The 16,964-nt window shown below is 45.3% G+C and overlaps 1 protein-coding gene across 3 annotated transcripts in view; it reads right to left on the reverse strand.

The window, feature by feature from the left end:
• HS6ST2 (heparan sulfate 6-O-sulfotransferase 2) overlaps nucleotides 1-16,964 on the reverse strand; it is a 287,234-nt gene that overhangs the window by 54,727 nt on the left and 215,543 nt on the right. The gene's annotated exons all lie outside the window — the stretch shown is intronic.

Below are 16,964 nucleotides of genomic sequence, written 5' to 3' on the forward strand. Positions count from 1 at the left end.
GTTGACACTTACAGGGAAAACCAGATGGCATTTATCCCAGGGAAACACAGGCTTGGGAGGAGAGGCGCCCAGATAGATGCAGAAAAGGGATACAAACAATCCTTTGTGGCTTAAGGGCAAAGGAAATGTGCTTTCCAAAGCTGTGCAGTGCTTCTCTTGGGAGTCTTAGAATTATGGGTTTTGTGACCCTGTCTGCTCTATGTTAATTGTGTTTTCCTTGCTTTTTTTTTTTTTTCCCTGAGTGTGGTCTATTAAAGTTACCTTTCATATGATCAGCTTATCTGGGGCATAGGGGAGGGCAGGTCAGCATGAAAGTTCCAGAAACTCAAGAGGAAGCTGAAACCCCAGGGAGGAAGCGTGGCCCTCTTGCTCTCCAAAAGTTGTGCTGTTGTTTCTTTCTTTGGATTTCTCTTGGGAGCCCTCACTCTGCTCTTCCTCTGCAGGCCCGGGAAGGACTTTTGTTTAAATTAAGGGGACAATATCCTTCACCGCCTGCTTGCCAGGATGTCAAAACTCAGCCAGACCTTGTCAGGGTACATTGTCCAGTTGTCCGGGGTTCTAGAGAAAGGTATTCTGTGGCCTATGCAAGACCGTGAACTCCAGGGAGCCAAGAGCTTGCAGGCCTGACCCATCTGATTTTGGACAGCATCTCTTCTGGAACAGATTGTCCCCTTCCAAAAATGAAGAGACAGAGAAGAGTCCATTTTTAATTCTATCAAGTGATGGCCACAAAAGCTGAAAGTCAAGTAAAGCACCAATGAAAGCAATGCTAGCTAGCATCAGTAATTGCCACAGGCCAGCGATCCCCATGCTGAAAAAGGTTCTGGCTCCAGAGATAAGAAAAAACAGGGGGGTCAGCACTGCTCTATGCACCCCCTGCCACTTTTTCGGGGTCAAATGGAATTGCGGCTGAGACCCAGCTTGTGGCAACACCGGATCTTCGACCCACAGAGCAAGGCCAGGGATCAAATCCACAGAGACAATGTCAGATCCTTAACCCCCTGAGCACAATGAGAACTCCACTTTCTGGTAATGTATAGCCCACCACTGCCCCCAATTAAAGGCAGCTTATTCTAAAGTACACCTCTAATATGACAATTGGAAAAAAATAGGATCAATAAAAATATTTGCAAAAGGGAGAGAGACTCGTTCTCAAAATCTTGGATGGCAGGATTACTGAAATCAACTGCTGGAGTCGGCTGTGAGTTTCCTAGCAACCAAGGCCATAAGGGAAACAAGCTGGGTAACAGCATCCTCAACTTGTGATGAAAGGAAGGGTGTCATTTTGTCAGGAGAGTCAAAACTTATTCCTGGTGCTATGTCTAAGAAGCACAGAGTTTTCTGGAAATGCAGAAACATTCCCGTGGGACAATGTCTTACCCAGACGTGTTAACAAGTCGAACGGAGCATAATTTCCATACTGTAAAATTCATCCATGCTGAGCCGTTGAGGATGTCACATTAGAGGGTAAGGCAACCTGCAGGCAGCTATGGTGTGGGTGCAGCCTTCCTGGGGATCTAACCTGATAGTGGGGCGGGGGAAAGACCTGGAGGCGTGCACTTGAACACGGGCCCCGGATCGATGGCTCCCCAAACTACCACTTGTTCACTGGACTGCAAAAAGGATAGATCCTATTGAGTGGTCTCGTGTCAGCAGGCTTGGGGCTTTCCGTGGCTTTCCTGCCCTGGCACAGCTGATCCTCCTGCATCCTGCCCCCACCATCAGCAGCAGCTGTATCTGCTGTCGACATCCTCTCGGGAGCTGGGGAGACTGGGCCAAAAGCTGCGGAGAAGCTCTTCTCCCACTATCCCTTGGGCTTCGTTCCCATTCTTTGCTCAGGACTCCTGGGGCATTGCTCTCAGTCAAACGCCATCAGCCATTCTCTCTTATCATTACCTGCTCCTCCCACTGGCAATTCCCCTTCTCTGCCTCCTCTCAGTCCCTCAGGCAGGGCACTGGCTCATCACCTGGACTGCACAGCTAACGATCTGATGCTCTTGGCAGGCTTAGAAACCACTTTCTTTGCTTTCCTGCCCATAGCTTACAAAGGAACAGAGTAAGGAAATAGCTATCTTTCCCCAAAGGCGTACTCACAGTTAATCAAAGAGGACACAAAAAGGCACCAGGGCAAACAAAGAGGCTCCTTCTTTCGAGACCTTAACAAATTAAAACCCACATTAATTAAATCTCTGGCCTTTTAATTGTTCCTGGATCAAATATACCGGGGGCGATTTTTCATGCAGGTCCAGGCGGTCACAAGCTCGGTAATTCACCTAGGCAATTCTGACATCACATATTTGGCCCTGCTTGTCTACGAAGTCAAAAGGAGGAACTCATTAGCAAGGAGGAGGTATTCATTAGCCCTCTGTAAATTTACACTCCTGAAAGATGCCAGCTCCATCCAGACCATTGGAAGGAGACCCGGGCTCAGAGGGACTTGGCAAATGAGGGAGTCAGTGTAGGCGGTGTGACAAAGTCTTGACCCAGATCTTTAGCAAGCACACCAGGGCCTATAGGATACCCCGTGCACACTGGTCCTCTGAAAGTTGTCACCTGCCTAAAGCTCGTCCCTGGAAACTTTCTTCACAGGCAGTTATGACATAGAGGAGAACCAGCATTCACGACTGCGTGGTCACACCTCAGTTTTGGCCCTGACCACAGGCTCATCCAATGAGTACCTCATAAATTACCTTCTGATGACATTGGACTGATTCCAAAAACCTAATGCACCCCCAAAGTCCTTCGCTGAGCAGAGTCCAGAGACTATGCCACAGCTGCCAAACCTGGTAACCAATGGGGCTCCATGGAAAGCTTGATTACGCGGAAGAAACCAGCCCCTTTTCCCAGCTATCAATCCTGCTGGGTTTGTTATAATCCTTTCCCTTCTTTTGATCACTATAGTGCTTTGGCTTCATTCGCCTTTTAATGAGAAATAAATCCTAACATCAGTGGTCCTAGATACCTTTTTTGAGCGTTTTCTTCGTAGACAAAGATGAAAGAGCCAGGAGCTCCCTGGCGGCACAGCAGGGTCAGGATCCGGTGTTGTCACTGCAGTGGCTCGGGTCGCTGCTGTGACGAGGGTTCAATCCCTGGCCCAGGAACTTCCACATTCCACCAGCATGGCCAAAAAACAAAAAACAAAAAAAAAAGAACCAGGTACCAAACTGAAATGCCCCCCCTTTTTTTCAGCTCCTTCTAACATGGGATCTTTCACTGACTCCTCTAATGGAAATAGTTCTGCTGAGGCATAAAGAAATAGGTCCATACGTCAGTGCCTCCAAAGGTCCATTAAACATAACGTTATTTCAAAGCACATTAACTATCCTAACCAGTGTCAGACAGCAGCAGGGAAGCGCAGGAGTTGAAGACTAATGCAGACTTTTTAGGATGCTCGATGAGAATGTAAATTACAACTCTCACTAATTAAAACTTTGGCCCTTTGATTGCTCCTGGATTAAGTTCACTGGGGTGATTTTTCATCCCCTGCCTGGGCTGACACAAGCCCAATGATTCACGCTGGCCTTCTGACGTCACCTGCTTGGCTCTGCTTGTCTATGGAGTCAAGAGAAGTAGCTCATTAAGGAGTAAGAGGTATTAACTAGACTTCGGTGAAGAGCAACCATGAAGGGTGCTGGCTCCTGATTTCACCTAGATTGTTGAGAAGAGCACCACGTGGACAACTGGTGGACTGAGGTTCTTGTTGCAAAAGCCATCACACCAGTCCCTCAACTGACTGGTGTGCCACCCTTCGTAAGAATGAAAACGGGGGTAAAATGAGGTAATCTTGCTACCCGACTTTGCAGAATAATGACGGCAATAAATGAAAAAGGTCAGGCACAGCAGTGTAAATCAGCTGTACTTCAGTCATTCTTTTAGCAGGATTTTACAATGCATATGTGGTGATCATTCTGATTGGATACTCGTTATAGTCATCTCGGCCTTACGGTGCAAGTTCACAGCTCTTGTCTACTATTGTTTCAACAACAACCCACCTGCCACCTGCTACAGGCAAAGCTCTAGTGATACAAAAACAGTATGTATTTACAACTCTCAAATTAGTGAGTTGCGGTACCAAATTCTGGGACACTCTCAAGAGTCCTCTTCCTTGCCCCTTGCGGCTCAGTCATGGTACATTTAAGAGCAGTAAAGGAACAATTAGTCCACAAGAGTCTGGCTTTGTGCACCCTTTATACCCCCAAGAAAAGCCCTCTGTTGTGCCTGCTGTATTCAGGCTTTTCCCTTCTCTGCCAGTCTTGGGCTTCTTTGCCCTGCCGCCGGGGTCTCTTTGAAGGTGATCTGGAATGGAAGCTGAGGACCAGTCCCTTGGGGATCACAGCAGCAGGGGAAGGGAAGGAGGGGTTTAGAGGAACCCTCCAACTCATTATTACTTTCTCTTGGGGAGAATCAGATGATGCCAAGGAGAGCCAGGGAGCCAAGGCTCATTTGGATGGATAAGTTCTGCTATGTTTGTGAAAACAAGCCTCATTAGCTCATAGTGTTGCTTGGCTTAATGAAGGCCCTTGCTGAATAAACAATCGCACCTAGAGGCAATACAAACATTCTGGGCCCATGAAGGGTGCTCTTCTGTTGGGGAGGGGGGGTGGCAATCAATGGACTGTGATGGCTGAAGGATCAATACTTCTCTGAATGAATTTCATCTAAGTGACACCCCGTTGGGATAAGGAAGGACCGACTGGAAAGCATTCAAGGTTACCAACTAAACAACCACATCTAGAGTATTCAGGTGAAACATTTGCAAGGCACACCAGTGGTCAGACAAGAAACCACAAGGAAACTGTAACCTGCCCAGATGGAAGATATTGATAATTCAACATTTCCGATAACCCTCATACAAATCTTCCGTTGAGGAACCAGAGCCATCAGCAGATAGCTTTGTTTTGATTTCAGAGAAGCCTTCTGAAATACAAATTCAAGTCGCTTCTGATGACTTTTAGCAGAGTAGAAAAGCCAGGGGATGGGGTTGGGGTGGGGAGCTTTATCTATAGACTCCACAAGAGCCAAAAGCAAGAGAGCTACAGAAACCCATGAAAAATGGCAAGCTCTCCAAAGTAAAGTGTAATTGGAAATGTAAGGTCATAATTGTATAAAATCACTGATTAGAAGCAAAAGAAGTGAATGGCAAAATTACGAAGTCCGGCACTCAAATTAATCTAGTTCAAAAGGCAGTGATGGAAACGTGAGGCTGAAAGGCCATTGACCCTCTCAGCTGGGAGAATAAATCTCGACTGGGCACAGAATCCATCCTTCTCTCCGAGATCTAAGCTGCGGCTAATGCAGGTGCTTGGGAGAAAGAGCAGAAAACTGCCTTAACTCTATGGGCTTAAGTGACAGCTAATCAATGCAAAATATGTCTTTAAATTGCATGAGAAACGATTCAGAGGCTGACTGTCCCATGAATTCCATTATTCAAAAACGCCCTTGGAAAGCCCAGCTTTCGATGGCATTTTGGTGGGAGATGCCACAAGGAAAAGATGAGTAATGAGCCAGAAATTGGTACAAACAAATAACTGCCTGTCCCCACAACCTGCCCAATAGCAAAGCTGTTGCTATAGAGGTATTAGAATCTACAGCTTTAAAAAAAAAAAAAAGTCAAATTGCTGACTTAACCAGGTTTAAGCTACAGTTAATCAATACAAAATGTGTCCTCCAGTAGTTTTGCAGACCCCAAACTGCTTGCTGCTGGTCATATGAGGTAGGTCATTACAAAGGGCAAATGATAAGATGTCCTCTTAATCTCATTCGGAATTATGAGGAATCTTAATATTACATTTTAGAAAATTTCAAAAGCTCCTGTACCTCCAGAGAATACAATTTATAGTTAGACTTGTAAGCACAAGATCCCATCTTTCTAATATGATTCTAAAAGTAGGGCAGTTAATAGCATAGGTCATTGAATTCGGTTCTATTGAACCAGAGCGTCCCAGTGTCTAAAGCCCCCTCTGGTTAGGAGCTGGGGGCCAGGGAAAGTTACTTAACTCCTTCAGATCAGGAAGCTACTTCCCTTTAAAGCAGGCGCTGACAAAGATTTTCTGTAAAGGGCCAGAGTGTAAATATTTTTGTATTTGCAGACTCTGCTGCTGCAGCAAAAAAGCAGACATCGGGAACACGTAAACAAACACGTGGCTACCTCCCAGCAAAACTTTATTTACAGACATTGAAATGTGAACGTCCCAGCATTTTGAAGTGTCACAAAATATTGTTCTTAATTTTTTTAAACACCCATTTGCAATAAAAACCATTCTTAGCTCACAGGCTATGCCAAAAAAAAAAAAAAAAAAAAAAAGCCATGGACTGGATTTGGCCTGGAGGCTGTAATTTGCTGACCTCTGATGTATAAACCTCAAATCAGCAACTTCTCTAGGAAATTGAAAAGAGTCTTTGGTTTCCCAAGGTACTAACTTCTCAGCAGAGCTTTGAGAGATTCCAATGCTTTCTGTTCAAGTGGTAGCAGTTTCCTCTGGTGAATGGATGAGTTGAGGGGAAAAAAAGACATAATTTGTGTAAGTTCCACCTCATACAAAGGTTTCTCCTCAGCCTCTTGCCTTCACCTTCCTTCCGTTTTTGCTTTGTTTTTTTGTTTTTTCTTCAGGAACCACAGTTCCTTATCATCATGTTTTTCTGGAAATCCATTTCTTTATTCCTGACCCAGACTCGGCCACTGAGCTGCCTCCTAGAACTGCCCACCCTACCTGAAGTCCATTCCAATGCTGCGGTCGTTTGACTTCACACACAGAACGGTTTCATGTTTTTAATCACCATTTTGGAGGGAGGGGGAAATGACAAGAACACAACATAAAACCTTTCTCAGGGCTCCTTTTTTTTTTTTTAAATAAAGGGAATTTCAACCCCACTTCCAAAAAGACATCCCATCTCCCACCCACTAGCATTTAAAATGCCACCAGTAAAGCCATCGACACTGGCAGTTACAGTCAGGATGCTATGGTGAAAAAGCGCTGGGCAAACTGTAACGTGCTACGTGCAACTCTTGGTAATATTTGGTGGTATCATTATGCCAAGTGTCAAGGAGGGCACCTTGTCAATGTGAATTTTTGTGAGCGAGCCAGTGTTATGGAGGGGCTGCTGGAATTGCTCCCAAAGGGCAGATCAACTGCTCTCGTCTAATAAAGTACAACCCCCGGGTTAGAGACCCGATGATAGCTCTGTTTCTGCTGATGACTTGCGGAGGACAAAGGCTTAAAGTCGCCTAGCTTCCGTGAGCCTTCCTCCTCATTACGCGACATGGAAGGGCTTGGCAAGATCTTTAAAGACCCTTCTATGTGGTGATTTCTAAGCGTTGTGAGTGGGAAACGATGACAAAGGAGGCGAGGGACGCTTGACATCAGAAAGACGATCAAACACCTCCGGCTGCTCCGGTCTGGTTGTCGCTGGGCATGATGGGAACGGGGGCGGGGAGGGGGGCTCTTCTTGCACAGTCAGGTGCTTCACGTGACATGATTGTGTGGCGACAGCCAGTCTTTCCAAAACGAAATTGAGATCTTACTTGTAATCTACGACTATTTATTACACGTCTGGAGGGTTAAGCACCGTGCAGCCCCAGACACGAAAAAGTCAATAAACCCTAAGGTTGTTTTACGGAAATACCTGTCTCCAGGGGCGGGACCATTTGAATGCCTTTGGCCTAGAAGAAAACCCTTCCGGACAAAAACTACTTCCAACAAATCATTCAAACGGCCACAGTCTCGGAGGCTTTTGTTTTTTCTCTCTCTCTCTTTACCTCTTCTTCATCTTGACCTCCAGGCAGTTTCTCCTGGGTTTGGTGAAAAGTCAATCTCTTCCCCTTCACCAGGCAAATCTTAATAAGTTGCATATTTTTAAAACAGTTCCACACTCCCTGGGTGTCTTGTCTTAGTGTGACAAGGTACAGCACGAGCGCCCCATATGTGAGGGCTCATGGGACATCGCGGCTGGCAGGCACTGCTCTCTGACGTTTGCATGGCTCCACAGCACTGGCCAAAACCCCCGGGGAGAATAAACAAAAGGAGAAGCATCTGTTTTCAGGTTTGTTCCTTGGGCTAGGGGGGGTGAGGGTGGGAAGCAGGGGAAGCTAGTTGTTTATAGAACAATTTATGGTTACAATTTCAATGGCTGATTACTTGATTTCTTAATCCAGTGCCTCATCACAGATCAAACATGGGTTGCAATAATGAAGTAATTTTAGCCAGGATTACAGACAGTCTCCTACTGAGGCCTTTTGCCTTGGAACAAGGAGCTCTCACCCCAGGCTCCGGGTAACACTGATCAGGACAAGAGATGGGCTGCAGGGTTTCTGCCCAGGCGGGACAAGCCTTGGGACTAGAACTGTGCCCTCTTTGCCACTAAGACTTGGCTCAGTGTAGTCGTGCAGTAATGGTGGGAGTGCAGTCGTAGTGACCGAAGCACCAACCCACCCCCTTCTTCCTTCCACTCTTGGACCATTTATTATCTCTGGACGAAGTAGCTATTTTGCCCCTCCCTTGCTCCGTGGCCTCAGGTGGCTTCTCATGGCCTACGCATTCCACTCCGCACCCCAGCATGGCTTCCAAGACCCTTCATGATGCCACGCAGCCTGATTCATCTTCCAAATGCCACACCACTGCCCTTCCCAGATGCTCCATGCTGGGCTTTGCTTCTGGGCCTTTACAAAGCAGCTTCCTCTGCCCAGATGGCCCTTCTCCCTCTCCTCCTCCTAGCAAACACCTGCTTCTCCCTCCAAACCTACAGTTGTTGCCTTTTCTGCTGTGTATTCTTCTCCACAGCCCTGGGCACCATCAAACCCTTTCTCTTGGCTCGATTTTGTTCAGATCTGATTAGATCGCATTGACTCAGAAGATTTCTTTACACGCTTGTCTTTACTTCCACCTACTGTGGATTGTGAACTTTTTGAGAGTTATGTGGACTGGGCTTCGTCTCAGCATTTCTCCCACCTCCTTTACCGACAGGCCAATTAGCACATGTTAGCTGAATGAGTCTGGATGGCATCTAAACTGTTTAGTATGCCTTTGGTTTATAGCAGAAGAGAGTCAAAGAAAAATCCTCTTGTGCAGGTGCATGAAATAACCTCAAAGCATGGCCGAGTGACCACCTATTCTGGGCCATACTCATGCCACTGTCTTTCTTCCCACCCAGGGGAACGGTTCATGTGATAAGCATGGCAGACATCAGGGCAGCCCCCAGTGACTGACCCCAGGAATAGGTTACACATTACAATCACTTTCAGGAAGTAGAGGGTTCGAAGTCTGTAACTCAGACATTTGTAGGCTAAGCTTCAGAGCAATGCTAAAAATGGGAACAGTGTCCTGTCAAGACTTCCCAGTCCTTGACTCAGAGGTTCCTGTAAGCTGGTGCTGCAGAAGTGACCGCACAGTTCGCAGACAGCAAAGGGGCTCTTATTTCACAACCATGTCCTCTGAAGAAAACTGAGGCAGCCGTCACAACCGTCAGCAATTGAAGGTGTTTTGATGTCACCAATTTTGGCCTCTCAAAGCAACTGGAAGAACAGAGTTGCCATTTGCTGAGATGGGCAAGATGGTGAGAGGAACCAAGTTTAGCGGGAAAGTCAGGAGTGTGCTTGGGGGCAGGTCAAATTTGAGATACCAGCTAAGCTTGCCAGTGGGCATCTGGGGTTGAGATGTTGCTTATACGAGTCTGGAGACCAGGAGACACCTCAGGCGGGTCATGCACAAGGAAGCCAAGCCTGTCCCCAGCCTTTCCTCATCCTCTCCAAGCAGGCTCCACTCCATGGACACCATCAGCCACTCAGTGTAGGAACAAGCCTGCCTGAAACCGGCTTGGCCTCCTCACGTTCCTCCTTGCACTCCATGCTCACCCTGGCCTTTATTCTCAAGACTTAGTCGGCAAAAGTGGGGGTTCGACACAATAACAACATTTGCAGCAACATGGATGGACCTAGAAATTATCACACTAGGTGAAGTAAGTTAGAGAAGGACAAATATCGTATGCGATCACTAATATGTGGACTCTAATAAAGAAATGATACAAAAGACCTTATTCACAAAACAGAATCAGACTCAAAGATTTTGAAACCAAACATATGGTTACCCAAGGGGAAAGGCTGGGAAGTGGGATAAATTGGGAGGTGGAGATTAACATATACACACTACTATATATGAAATATATGAGTAACGAGGACCTACTACATAGCACAGGGAAATCTACTTAATACTGTGTAATAATGGGAAAGCATCTGAAAAGGAATGGATAGATGTATACGTATAACTGAATCACTCTGCTATACACCTGAAAGCAACACAACTTTGTAAGTCAACTCTACTCCCATAAATTTAAAGGTGGGGGTTCCAGCGATGGCAAAAGCTGCTTCAGAAAGTACGATAATGATGGGTACAATGTAGATTCTGTCATCCTGATGATCTGCCCTTCACTGGAGAAACACATTTTTGATGAAGCTTCCTTACTTCTAACATGTATGAGCATCGGAATAGGAAGATCTGGATATATTCAAAGTGGAGTCTTACATATGCACCCGCACGTTCACCGCAGCTCTATTCACAATAGCCGAGACATGGAAACAACCCAAATGTCCATCGACAGATGATTGAATTAGGAAGATGTCGTATATATACACAGTGGAATACTACTCAGCCATAAAAAAGAACGAAAATAATGCCATTTGCAGCAACATGGATGGAACTAGAGACTCTCACACTGAGTGAGGTAAGTCAGAAAGAGAAAGAAAAATACTGTATGATATCACTTATATCGGGTACCTAATATACAGCACAAGTGAACCTTTCCACAGAAAAGAAAATCATGGACTTGGAGAATAGACTTGTGGTTGCCTGGGTGGAGGGGGAGGGAGTGGGGTGGATTGGGAGCTTGGGGTTAATAGATACAAACTGTTGCCTTTGGAATGGATTAGCAACGAGATCCTGCTGTGTAGCCCTGGGAACTATGTCTAGTCACTTATGGTGGAGCATGATCATGTGTTAAAATAGAATGTGTACATGTATGTGCAACTGGGTCACCATGCTGTACAGTCGAAAAAAAATTGTATTGGGGAAATAACTATTAAAAATAATAATAATAAAAATGGAGTCTTAGATGCCACTGAGGGGCCAACACCCAATCAAGTTCACCGGGAGGGGGCTCTACCATCAGGCCATGCTAACCTCTCTGGGTATGAGTTGGTAAATTTTAAGCCAAGCAAGAGAGCCACCATGTTTTGTTTCTTGCAAAAACCAATGAACATGAAATCAGCCACATACTACAACCTGTCTGGGGCCTCACCTTTCTGCTGCATTCAGCTTGTCTTCTACGCACATGGTTAGCTCCTTCATAAAGCTGGCTGGAAGCTGACAAGCACTAATTATTCTCATCAGCTCCCCAACCCTGCAAACTAGATTCACAAAAGTTTAAAAGTGGTAAAATGTGAAAGGCTGGGGAACACAGCATGCTCCGAATTACCCACAGAGCTTTAGAAACACAGACAGATGTCCAGACGGAGTTGGGCAAGAAAATGTGGTAGGTTAAGTTTCCTCATCTGCAGGTGTTAAGAATAGCCACTCTCTACATGCCCTCCCCGCCACAGAAGGTTCTCTTGCGGGCCGAAATAACGGTCATACAGACAGAGCCTGACATCTGAGTTCTCCTTTCATTTGGACACCGGAGGTCATTTATAGATCCTGACACAGCTACTCTTTTGAGCCTGTAGAGGAAAGAGAGTCCACCTAACCAGTCAGAAAACGACTCAACAGCGCCCCCAGAAGGCTGCGCCAGCAACTTCAGGCAAAGGAACGGTGCCGATTCCTTAGATCACCACCGCACCATCAAAAGTGCCAATTGATTCTGTGGTCCGCTCTGTGAGTCCAAGTCCATTGGCCCATCATAATACTGGTCTTCTCCTATTTTTGTGCAGCTGGTAGATGCACGTTTGCAGGCAGCCTGTTTGCACGCCTGCCTGGCCTTTTCATTTCCTCGCACCCAAAAGCAGAATTAGAGAGTTGGTAAGTTCTAGAGAGTCACCTTCCAGCACCCCTCCCTCCACCCTTTACAGATGGAGAAACCAAGGCCCAAAGAGATGTGACGTAACCAGGGTCTTGGGGTGAGTTTAACAGCAGCGTTGGAATGTTGATCCTAGCTTGCCTGGTTTTCCATTCTTGGTCTCTGTCCGTCTCTGACGCAGCCTCTTGCTACTCTGTTTGCCTTCTTTTCTTTATCTCTGCATTTCTGGTCCTCTCTCTGGCTTCGTCTCTGTCCCTCATACACACAAGCCGTGGGAAATTAATCTTGGTTTGGCACGTGCCCTACCTTTTCACCTGTTTCTCACAAATGATCACATCCCTGCCACATGAATACTTAGTCAACCCCATTAATTTATTGCATTGCCTCAGCTCCAAGCTTTGGTCATGCCTTGGTAATATCTCCTTTTGCTAAAAAGCTCAAACGAAGCACCTTTATTACTCCACAGATGTTTCTTTCGCCTGTGGGATTGTTATAATTAGGAAATATCTCAAGGCTCGTTTCTTAAATTAATTTCTATGACACTTCTTCTTCCCCCAAGTTGACCCTGACCTTAGAGTATTTGAAATACTGTGCATTTTTCCCCTTGGCAAATCGAGAATCCACTTTTAGCTTGATCCATACTTTGCCAATGTAACTTGTTAATAGTAAAAAAAAAAAAAATATTGCTTGCTTTCTCATCCCTAATGTAAAAAATAACACTATAATCTATGGCATGTTATCTACAAAATAGCTTTCAATTTGAAAAGTCACAAAAACAGAGAGAACACTCTCTAGAGGTTTTATAATTCCTGGAGAATGTGACTGGCCACTTTCTGTTTTCTTTGAATTTATATGAGAAAGGAATGAGCATATCGGGTGTGAGGGATATGGTTTCCAGTTTATTGTCTGTTTTCGATTATAAGCTCCCAGAAGACAGGGCTGTCTTAATTCTCTGCTCAGTGGCTCTTTAGCGTCTGATGTAAACAGGCAATGAATCTGCTTTTGGCTCAGCTGCAGTTGCTGCTAGAAATGGAGCTGGTGCTGCAAAAAGAACATCAGGATGGGTTCCTCACGACAGGTCAGCTGAGGTTTACTCTGATCCACTCTGGTTCTGCCTTCAAGGAGAAAACAGTCCCTGTAAACTCTAGTTATAGTGAAGCTAGATTTCGCCATGCTACCTGCCTTTAAAAAATGGCAAATAGGCGTTCCCGTCGTGGCTCAGGGAAAACGCATCTGACCAGCATCCATGAGGACGAAGGTTCACTCCCTGGCCTCGCTCAGCGGGTAAGGATGCAGCATTGCTGTGAGCTGTGGTGTAGGTCGCAGACACAGCTTGGATTCTGCATTGCTGTGGCTGTGGTGTAGGCCAGGGGCTACAGCTCCGATTCAACGCCTAGCCTGGGAACTTCCATATGCCATGGGTGCGGCCCTAAAAAGACCGAAAAAAAAAAATGGCAAATAGATTTTGTATGCATGCATGTGAATTTTACCAAGGCTGCAAAGAGGTTTATTTCAGGTAAAGAGAATGAGCACACCTGCTACATCACTTGCTATAGTGACTCATAGTATGGTTCCCTCAGAATATAACCAACAGCCTCAACCTCGTGCAGACTCTTAGAGGTACCTACATATTAATATACGCCATATTCCATCACACGCTTATTTCTGTCTTCCCAGTTCAACTGGAAGTACCACAAAAGCAGCCTCTCTCTCTGATTTACCTTTGTACCCCCAGGGCCTGGCCCAGTGTCTGGCAGAGCAGTTGCTCAAGTGAACACCCCCAGGGCAGATCCATGCTTTTCAAAGCAGGGGGCTAAAATCACACTAAAGATGCAGTGAAATGGCCATCATTGGCTTCCTCCCATTTTGCAAAACCATCTTTATTAGCTCTCCTTTGCTGGGGACATAATGAAGATTTCTAGAACATACGGAATCCCTAGAGAAGTGAGAGAAACCGCTTAGCACAGGAAGGAACACACCAGGGGTTTTCAGTTCTCCTATCATGGCTTCCTTTGTCTGGACCTCCTAACATTGTCACTTATAAACATTTTCTCCCAACACTCAAACTGCTTCCATCTCATCACAATGGTATATTAGCATTCTACAGAATTATTTGATACCAAATAGCATAAGTGAAATTTCATCTTCTCTGAGCGACTAAAATGAAAGGACTGAATTACAAGCTGTCCTCGCCAAATTTCATGCATTACAGCTGTATTACCTCGTAGGGAATATTTCAATATTTATTTTATATCCCACTCCCCATCCTATGATCATTTTGATCAAGACAATAGTTAAAGTACAGTTGACAATGATGACAAGGATAGGCCAGAATTCAACAGAAGCAGGGCAATGGAGATTGTGCTGTTTGGTAGCTAAATATGTCTACATAATCATCGAAGGACAGCATGCATTGCCTGAGTTCTTTCACCTCACTTAACAACACAGACATGCACAGCATTACTCGGCATAGGATGCATCTTTACTGGCACTCAAAAAATATTATGTTACGTACATATAACTCTCATTTGGGGCCCATATCATTATCACTGGCTTTGATTTTGTATATTGATGAGACTTGGCTCCATATCATTTTTGATGCTTCCAAAAATCATATACACCTACAGAGGATAAAATTGGTCCCCGCCGAGTTTATTCCAAAGGCTCTACGTTCCTCATCCAGCACACTGTGTGTTTCTTTCATAACACCTAGCACAATCTCGACATGCTTTATTGACGTGCTTATTTGGGGTGGTCTGTATTCACCACCAAAATGTAAGCTCCCTGAGAGCTTTAAGTGTCTTGTTCAATTGTCAGATCTCTAGCACTAAGAATAGTGCCGGATTATGGCAGGTGCTCGAGACATATCTCTGGAAAGCTTGAATGAATGAATCCATGACAAGCGAATCTTCAACTACAGGACTGGAAAATCACCAAGTTGGAGGTCCCTTCCTCGTGCCCTCAAATCTTTGGATGGCCATCACCTATTTCCTTGTCTCAATATGACTGGTACCCACCACCTTTGATTGCGGGCCATGAAAAGAAGCGAACGAGAGGGCCTATGGCCAAGATGGGAAACACCTCCTCCAGGAGAAGAGGAATTCAGAGGAGATCTTGTCCTCATTTATTCCTTTCTATATGAGCACCTTCGGTGTCTATTTTCCTATGGTAGTAACATGTTTATAAATAAAATAAATGAGGTTTATGCAGCCTTCCTGGTGGATGGCCGTACGATCACAGTGTGTTCAACCGCGTGGCTCTTCAATGATACGGCATTGTATAGACTGCAGAGAATTTTCATTAAAAGCTCCTATCCGCCCATCCTATTTCATTATCGCATAAAACATACCAGCTTTTAGACCTAAGTCATTTCTTGAGGTCCTCTTAGTTTATGTCACCCTTATGAATTTCAGAAAACCCTCAGTATTTCCCATGTAACCCGAAAGGAATTCTCATTCATTAGTCAAGAACTATTTGAGGAGTTCCCGCGCTGGCACAGTGTTTAATGAATCCGACTAGGAACCATGAGGTTGCGGGTTTGATCCCTGGCCTTGCTCAGTGGGTCGAGATCCGGCGTTGCTGTGGCTGTGGTGTAGGCCGGAGGCTACAGCTCCGATTAGACCCCTAGCCTCGGAACCTCCATATGCCACGAGTGTGGCCCTAGAAAAGGCAAAAAGCCAAAAAAAAAAAAAAAAAACCAAAAAAAAACCAAAAACTATTCGAGTGAAAGAGTGACCACTTTCCTCGTCACAGGTTCAGAAGATATGCTGTCGTCTAAAGGATGTTTGTGGGAGTTCCCGTCATGGCTCAGTGGTAACGAACCCGACTAGTACCCATGAGGATGCGTGTTTGATCCCTGGCCTGGCTCAGTGGATTAAGGATCTGGCATTGTGAGCTACAGTGTAGGTCAGCAAATGGAGCTCCGATTGGACCCCTAGCCTGGGAACGTCCATATGCCACGGGTGTGGCCCCTTCCCCCAAAAAAGAAAAAAATAGCTTCTGTCTAAAGCATCACAGGATGTTTGTTCACTTCTTCCCTGTAGCTTTTATTTCTTTTCATGCAAACAAGCTGTAATGGGCTTAAGAAACTCTTTATTTTGCCTCATGCACCACCTATGACATTGTCAGATCAATTCATATGAAAAAGACAGAAGAAAGACTCTGCAGAGTCTCCTCATAAAATCCGACATGCATTTCCATTTTAATACGGAAACGATCAGCGAAGGCCATCGAAAGGCCCATTTGTGCCTGTTGAGGATGCCCCTGACATATTCACGGCTGCACATGAGCAGCCTTCTTTTAAGGCTCCTGACAAATCGCAAGGGCTCCCAGGGAAGAGAAGGTAAACGGGGCCCTGGGGTGAGCAGAAATCAGGTTGGAAATTGTAAAAGCCGTGAGAAAAAGACCAATGTGCTACCGAATGCCATTTACACGTGGTTTCTGGCATACCCACGGCCGAAATTATGAACGGTGAAAAGTTTTCAAACCGCCTCGGGCCTTGATGAAGCCCCCTTATAATTCCAGCGTCAGGCTGACGAGGCGATGCGGAGCTGTCTGGAAAAATCAATGGAGCAAATTGGATGGCCAGCCAGTGAAAGCGAAGGGACAGGAAGCCCCATGGTGCCACAGTAACAGTCATTTTTTTTTGCTAGGTGCAATTTTAGGATTTCAAAGAAGGGCCATTTGCCACATCGAAGATATTTCAACTCCGGAGGGGGAACGGAAAGAATCTAGTAATTTCTAACTTGTGAAATAGTGTTTTCCATTTTACGTGCACATAAGATCTCCTGTGATATATAGTTGTACTATGAAGGCCCTGGACAGGACAGTCAGACCAAACTAATGAAAAATACTGCAGACAAAAAAATAAATAAATAAATAAAAAATAAAAACATCTAGAATAGAGAAATAGAAAAATAAGACAGAGGTAACAAATACGCCGGGAAAAAGGATTCAAAAGTACT

The sequence above is a fragment of the Sus scrofa genome, chromosome X (assembly GCF_054392235.1).
Source record: "Sus scrofa isolate SSC_HxYL_T2T_F1_AM1 chromosome X, Sscrofa_HxYL_maternal_Yorkshire_Landrace_v2.0, whole genome shotgun sequence".
NCBI lineage: Eukaryota > Metazoa > Chordata > Mammalia > Artiodactyla > Suidae > Sus > Sus scrofa.